We start from the raw sequence: 8,629 nt of genomic DNA on the forward strand, positions 1-8,629 counted from the left end.
GTAAATGACAATAAGTGAATGCAAACCAAAGATCACGCCGATTTTACAGTGGTTCGGTCAAATGACCTACATCCACTTGCGAGGCCCCTCTTCGATGAGGTTCCCACCTTCCACTAGCAAATCTCTTGAAGGGGAAGGATAAATACCCCTCTTACAACTTTTTACAAGGGTTCACTCTCTTACAGATTTTCAGCAAGAAAGAAGGAAGTGAACACTAGCAAATTGAAAACAAGACTAACAAAGACTTTTCTAAGACCTTTCTCTCAATCAATTGCTTCTCAAAAAGTTGTAATCTCAGCTGAGATTTGATGGGTATTTATAGGCCTCAAGAGGATTCAAATTTGAGCTCCAAAATTTGAATCTTCTTTGGTTCCCGATGTTGGCGGTGCCACCGCCTGTCAGTTTCTGACACTGATAGTGGACTGGCGGTGCCACCGCCTAGCCTAGGCGGTGCTACCGCCCAGCTCTCGGGTGCTGGGCAGTGCAACCGCCCAGTCTGGCGGTGCCATCGCCAGACCCTTCAGTTCATTGGTTGGGCTTCAAATTTAGCCCAAACCAAGTCTAATTTTGGGCCCAGTTGGCCCCTAACCAGGATATAGGATTATCTCTTAATCCTAATCCTAATTACAAGTGAACTACATAATAAAACACATCCTAAGCAAGTTTTCAACCGCGAACGTCAAGTCTTGTTCTAGCGAGCTTTCCGACAAACTTCTTCCGACGGACTCCCAGCAAGCTCCTGAACTTGTGATGACTTTAACGAGTAGCCAAGCCTTCTCGGTGATCTCCGTGAACCTCCGACGAACTCTTCGGCGAACTTCCGAAAATTCCGACAGGTTCCCGATTTCTTCTCGGTTGGTTCCAGCAGCATCTCTGACGATTCTTCGGACTCTTAAACATCCATCGAACTTGACTCCGGTATTCTTGCTTTGTGTTTTCTGGTTATCGTAGTTAATCCTGCACACTTAACTCAATAATGTGGATTAGATCAATTAACCCATCAATTGATTTTATCATCAAAATCCGAGATTCAACGATCTCCCCCTTTTTGATGATGACAATCAATTGATGATGGAGTTAAACATAACTCCCCCTATCTATATGACATATTATGAGAAGATGAAAACACTTGAATTTCATCCATTGAATTCAAGCATAAACCGATAAATTCTAACCGTAGAACTTATCGTTATTCTCATTAAACAATAGTAAATACAAAACTTCGATGAAAATCATTTTCAAGTCGAATGATAAGAGAATTTTTACTATGGCAGGAGATAAAGATTTTCAACATGAATTTCATGATATAAATGTAAGGCATGCTTTGATCAATCAATTTTGCAATATTCTCAAAGATTTTGCAAGGCATATAAGACATTCATATCACTCAAGCTTTTGTAATTCATATAAGTCATATTAACGATGCGCATAAGTCATTTTCTTTAAGTTATGCTATTGAAATGGTATAAGTCATCATTTAGTCATCACTTCTCCCCCTTTGTCATCAACAAAAAAGGGAATGAGACTTAAAGCATATAACTTGTGATTATAATATCAGGAATTCAACACTGATCATACAAAAATTCATCATCCAAAATTAAGTATGCTAAAATATTTACACAGAGTTCATCTTAAAGGAAAAATCAGCATTCATCCAAAAGTATATATCCAGAATTTTAAAATTACATGTAAAAAGAAGGTCCAGTTTTCGTTCAAAAGATGACCAGCTTCGAACTTGATATTAAGAGTAAACAGAACAGAATAAAAAGATACATCAATCCTTAGGAGGTAATGCATAGTGCTGATACATAACATCTATTTTTTGATTTAGTTGTCGTAGTTCCTTCAAAATTTCAATTTGCTGGAGTTGAATTTGTTCTTGCTGCGATTTGAGTTGGTCTTGTTGGAATGTGATCTGAAACAGTTCTGCCATAATGAGTCCTTTAGAGGATGAAACAGGAGCTGAATATGCTGCACCAAAGGGACTAGGAGGAGGAGATTCATTTCCCCTAAAAATTGGTGTTTCTGGTTGTTCTACTGATGGAGGAATAGGATCTGTCCTTCTAGGTTGCCTTACCCATATTCCATTGTTAAATGTGCACCTAAGTCTCTTTAGTAGATTTTTATTGATGATGTTATATCTATAACTTTGAATTGTTTCTTCATCGGGTGGGATGCAAATGTCATAGGCACGAAGAAATCTAGTGATTAACCCCCCATATGGCAACATAATATCTTTAGCTGTAATATCCTGCTTGTGTTGCCGTATTGAGTATCCAAAACAGTTATGTTGACCGGTCATAATCCAATACATAGTGCTTATCTCTATTAGACTCATTTCATCAAGATGATATTGCTTAGGGAACAGTATGCTTGTCATGATATGATGAAGAATCTTAGAGTTAAAAGGTAGTAAGTGTTCGCAACTCTTGGGTATTATTCCAATGTCCGAGTTTGCAAAAATGGTTTCGACAGCTTCGGTGTAAGTTGCTCCTATTATATTAACATCCCATTTTCCTCTAAAATAGCAGCTCCTATCTTTTTCATTGATTCCAATTAATTCAAAAATAGAATTATCAGAAATCCTAATTTGTGTTCCTAAAATGTAAGTACTTAGGCTATCGTTATCTACCCATAGGTTTGCATAAAAGAGCCTAACTAACCTAGGATAAATTGGTTCATCTATTTGTAAGAGAGGTAGGGCCTCTAGATGAGCAAACCACCTAATGGGTTCTAAGTCTCCTAGTTCATCGAGATCAACGTGTTTACCCTTATGGATATATCTTGTTTCAAATTTTGGAAACCTAAGGGCTTCTTCTTTGGATCTAAAAAGATCGTGGTCATATGAATCTCCTTCAATCCTTTTCCCTTTTGATCTCTTAGGAACCATTTTCTAGACAAGATGATAAAAGAAATATGAAATTGTAATGAGTAGGTAAAACAAGAAGAAAGGGAAGGGAAGATTTTACCTTATGAAGTGTTTCTTGGATGATGGAGAGCTTGGACCACCAAGAATCCCTCTCCAAGGTTTGTAGAGGTTAAAATGAGGGATTGAGAGAGTTTGGGAGAGTTGGAGCAAGGCTTCCATGGGTTGGGGGCGGTGTCACCGCTAGCCCTAACCATTTGGGATTTATAGGGTGTCTTGGGCGGTGCCACCGCCAAACCGAGCGGTGCCACCGCCTAGCGCCCGAGCGCTCAGGCGGTGCTACCGTCGGTTCTGGCGGTGCCACCGCTGGTGTGCTGCGGCTTTTTTTTTTTTTTTTTTTTGAGGTGTTTGACTCATGATAGGTTAAGATAATGAGTTGTACTTTAGTATATCATCTTGAATCGAGGGAGAATGATGAAGTCAAATCCATAGAAGAACGGAAAAGGATGAGACATTTTTCGAAAAATATATTCAAACAAGCTTATTTTCAGGGACAATTTAACATGCCTAGTTCCCTTCTAATGAATTCAAATTGGTCTTCATTCAAAGCTTTTGTAAATATATCTGCTAATTGATGCTTTGTGTCAATGAATTCTAGAACAACATCATTGTTAAGGACATGATCGCGTATGAAATGATGTCTAACGTCGATGTGCTTAGTTCTAGAGTGCTGAATTGGATTTTTAGTAAGACATATGACACTAGTATTATCACATTTTATGGGAATGTTTTTAAAGTGAATTCCATAGTCTTCTAATGTATTTTTCATCCAAATAACTTGTGCACAGCATGCACTTGCAGCAATGTATTTAGCTTCCGCCGTAGATAGTGCAACTGAATTTTATTTCTTGGAAGTCCAAGAAACAAGTGCATGTCCTAAAAATTGGCATGTTCCGGATGTACTTTTTCTATCTATCCTGCATCCGCCAAAATCGGCATCTGCATAAGCTATTAAATCGAATTTTTTAGATTTTGGATACCACAATCCTAAATTTGGAGTTTCTTTAAAATACCTAAATATTCTTTTAACACTTTTAAGATGAGATAATTTAGGATTTGATTGAAACCTAGCGCAAAGTCCTACACTAAACATAATATCCGGTCTTGTCGCGGTGAGGTAGAGTAAACTACCTATCATACCCCTATATATTTTTTGATCGAAATTTTCACTATTTTCATCCATATCTAACTTAGTCGAAGTACTCATAGGGGTGTTTATTGCTTTTGAATTATCCATGTTAAATCGTTTGAACAATTCTAATGTATATTTAGATTGGTTAAGAAATATACCATCACTAAGTTGTTTGATTTGTAATCCCAAAAAGAAAGTTAATTCACCCATTAAACTCATTTCAAATTCATGACTCATACATTTGGCAAATGATTCACATAGTGATTCATCCGAAGAGCTAAAAATAATATCGTCAACATAAATTTGCACAATAAGAAAATTATTTTTAAAATATTTGATAAACAATATAGTATCAACCTTGCCTTTGTTAAAATTATTTAAAATAAGAAAGGAACTAAGCCTTTCATACCAAGCTCTAGGAGCTTGTTTCAAGCCATAGAGAGCCTTAGTCAATTTGAATACATGGTTAGGAAGAAGAGAATTTTCAAATCCGGGAGGTTGTTGGACATATACTTCTTCGGAAATAAAACCATTCAAGAAAGCACTTTTGACATCCATTTGAAATAGTTTAAAATTATTACTACTAGTATAGGCAAGGAGCATCCTTATGGCTTCTAATCGAGCCACGGGAGCGAAGGTTTCTTCGTAATTGATACCTTCTTCTTAGTTGAAACCTTTGGTCACTAATCTAACCTTGTTTCTAACCATGATACCATTTTCGTCTTGCTTGTTTCTAAAGACCCATTTAGTACCAATGACTAAATGGTCACTAGGTCTAGGAACAAGCTTCCATACCTTATTCCTCTCAAATTGATTCAATTCCTCTTGCATTGCAATAACCCAAAAATCATCTTTTATGGCCTCGTCAATGCATTTAGGTTCGATTTGATAAAGGAAGGCGGCGTTAGCACAAAAATTCTTGAAAGAAGAATGAGTTTGAACCCCTTTTGATGTATCTCCAATAATTAGCTCCTTTGAATGAGCATCTATATACTTTCATTCCTTGGGTAAGGAAATTTCGGAAGAAGGTGCATCCAAGTTGCTATTTTGAGGAGGGGATTCATTTAAATTCAAATTATCAAAACCAAGATCATCATCAAAATCATTTTTCTTTAAATTAGAAATTTCATTGAAAACTACATGAATAGACTCTTCTATTACTAAGGTTCTTTTGTTAAAAACCCGAAAAGCCTTAGAAACGGAAGAGTAACGAAGAAAGATGCCTTCATCGGATTTAGCATGAAATTTTCCTAAGGCATCCCTTTCATTCAAAATAAAGCATTTACAACCGAAAACTTTAAAATAGGAAATATTTGATTTTTTGTTATTCCATAATTCATAGGGAGTTTTTGATAAGGATGGTCTTATTAGGACTCGATTCATGATGTAGCAAGCCGTATTTACGGCTTCGGCCCAAAAATACTTAGGTAAACTATGTTCATTTAACATAGTTCTTGCCATTTCTTGTAGGTTTCTATTTTTTCTTTCAACTACTCCATTTTGTTAGGGATTCCTTGGAGTGGAGAAGTTGTGATTGTATCCATTAACTTCACAAAAATTTTGAAAGTCACGGTTTTGAAATTCGCCACCATGATCACTCCGAATTGATGAAATCATGAATCCTTTTTCGTTTTGAGTGAGTTTACAAAATTTAGAGAAATACTTGAAGCAATCACTTTTGTGAGCTAAGAAATAGGTCCAAGTGTATCTAGTATAGTCATCCACAATTACAAACGCATATTTGCTTCCTCTTAAACTTGTCGTGTCAATTGGTCTAAATAAGTCCAAATGAATTAATTGTAATGGTCTAGTGGTACTAATTTGAGTTTTTGGTTTGAAACTAGTTTTTATTTGTTTACCTAGTTGACATGCATTGCATACTTTGTCCTTAATAAACTTTATATTTGGAATTCCTCCCACTAATTCTCTAGATGAGATCTTAGATATTAGTTTCATGCTTGCATGGCCTAGTCTCCTATGCCAAAGCCAAGCATCATCATTTAAAGCGGAGAAGCACATTTCATTACTTAGGTCATCAAGGTTGATGGTGTAGACATTATTTTGTTTTAATGCAATCATAGTTATGTTATGGTTTGGTTTTTCAATAATACACACATTTGATTCAAATCTAACGATATAACCTTTATCGTATAATTGACTAACACTCAAGAGATTATGTTTCGATCCATCAACTAGTAAGACATCATCAATAGAAAATTTTAATTTGTTACCTATGGTTCCCTTGCTAATGATTTTGCCTTGGTTGTTGTCTCCGAAGGTGACGTACCCTTCTTCTTTACTAGTAAGCATAGAGAAATGAGATGGATCTCCAGTCATATGTCTTGAGCATCCACTATCTAGATACCATCTCTTGCTCCTAGCTTGTGATGGTGTATGTTTCTATAAGAAGGGATTATTTTTAGGTACCCATTTTCTTTTGGGTGCCTTAAAAACTTGTTCATCATAATGCATAGAATTGATCATGGTTCCTTTAGGAACCCAAATTAGTTTGTTCGGACTAATTTTCTTGAATGGACATTTATAAGTTTTATGTCCATATTTGCAACAAAAGTTGCAATTGCTTTGGTGCCGAACATGTAAGACGAGGCCTTTAATGAAGGTGGTTGGATTTTGGTGAGGACTTCTCACAAATCCGATTCCACTTCTTTTAGGAACGTGACCCTTATTTGTAAGGATCATGTTCAAAGATTTGCTACCAACCTCGAATTTCTTCAAGGTGTCCTTAAGTAGCAAGTTCTCCTTTTGGAGAGATTTTAGATCATGGCATTTTATACATGGAGCTAAACTATCATGATATTCAGTTTTTAATTTATCGATATCACAAGTGAGACTATCATGCTCCTTTTTTAGCAATTCATATTTTCTATTAATTGTCTTACATTCATCAAATAACTCATGGAAAGCATTTAATAATTCATGATAAGGTAAATCTGCATCAATTAAATTTGTTACCTCTTCTCCGATGGCCATTAGGGCGTAATGAGCAACTTGCTCGGTATTGGACTCCTCTTCTTCGGACGCGCTTGAATCATCCCACGTTGCCTTGAGTGCCTTCTTCTTTGATGTTCTCTTTTTGGCTTGAGGACAATTGTTCTTGTAGTATCCCGATTTTTTGCATTCATAGCAAATCACTTGGTCCTTCTTTTGTTCGAATTTATTTTTTATATTATTTTTAAATTTATTCTTTCTTAAATATATTTTAAATTTTTGAGTCAAAAGTGTAATGTCATTGTCACTGTCCTCATCACTTGATGTTCCTTTCAAGTGGTCTTCTTGTGATTTGAGTGCCATATCCTTCCTGTTCTTTGGAAGGGGGTTCTCGAGCTCGTCATGAGCTTGACATGTCATTTCGTAGGTTATTAGAGACCCAATTAGTTCTTCAAGAGGGAATGTTTTAAGGTCTTTAGCCTCTTGAATAGCCGTAACTTTTGGATCCCAACTTTTAGGGAGGGATCTTAAGATTTTAATTACTAGTTCAAAGTTAGTAAAATCTTTACCAAGAGCTTTGAGTCCATTGATGACATATGTAAATCGGGTGTACATGTCTCCGATGGACTCACTTGGTTTCATTCGGAAAAGTTCATAAGAGTGCACAAGGATGTTGATTTTGGACTCTTTCACTCGGCTAGTGCCTTCATGAGTGACCTCAAGAGTTCTCCAAATATCAAAAGCCGAATCACAAATTGAAACACGATTAAATTCATTTTTGTCTAGTGCACAAAACAAGGCATTCATAGCCTTTGCATTTAAAGCAAAAACCTTCTTCTCCGATTCATTCCATTCGTTCATCGGAAGAGAAGATTTTTGAAATCCATTTTCAACAATAGTCTAAAGCTCGAAATCCATAGAAATGAGGAAGATCCTCATACGAGTCTTCCAATAAGTATAATCCGACCCATTAAACAAGGGTGGACGTGTGATAGAATGACCCTCATGTATGCCGGAGTAAGCCATCTCTCTTGGGTATCAAACCAAATATGAGAGTGAGCCTAGCTCTGATACCAATTGTTAGGATCGGAGCGGCACTAAGAGGGGGGGGGGGGGTGAATTAGTGCAGTGGTAAAGTGCGATAAACTTTTGACGATTTAAACACTTTCGGAAACTTCGTACGATAAAAGTAACGTTTTCGTTTGAAACCGTTTCGATTGCATTTTAACTTGAAGGGATAAGTAAGACGGAGACAAAGAAGTAGAGCATTAAAGTGCAAATGGTTTGCAGTAATGTAAATGACAATAAGTAAATGCAAACCAGAGATCACGCCGATTTTACAGTGGTTCGGTCAAATGACCTACATCCACTTGCGAGGCCCCTCTTCGATGAGGCTCCCACCTTCCACTTGCAAATCTCTTGAAGGGGAAGGGTAAATACCCCTCTTACAACTTTTTACAAGGGTTCACTCTCTTACAGATTTTCAGCAAGAAAGAAGAAGGTGAACACTAGCAAATTGAAAACAAGACTAGCAAAGACTTTTCTAAGACCTTTCTCTCAATCAATTGCTTCTCAAAAAGTTGTAATCTCAGCTGAGATTTGAGGGGTATTTATAGGCCTCA

Source organism: Musa acuminata, chromosome BXJ1-9 (genome assembly GCF_036884655.1).
Source record: "Musa acuminata AAA Group cultivar baxijiao chromosome BXJ1-9, Cavendish_Baxijiao_AAA, whole genome shotgun sequence".
Classification (NCBI taxonomy): domain Eukaryota; kingdom Viridiplantae; phylum Streptophyta; class Magnoliopsida; order Zingiberales; family Musaceae; genus Musa; species Musa acuminata.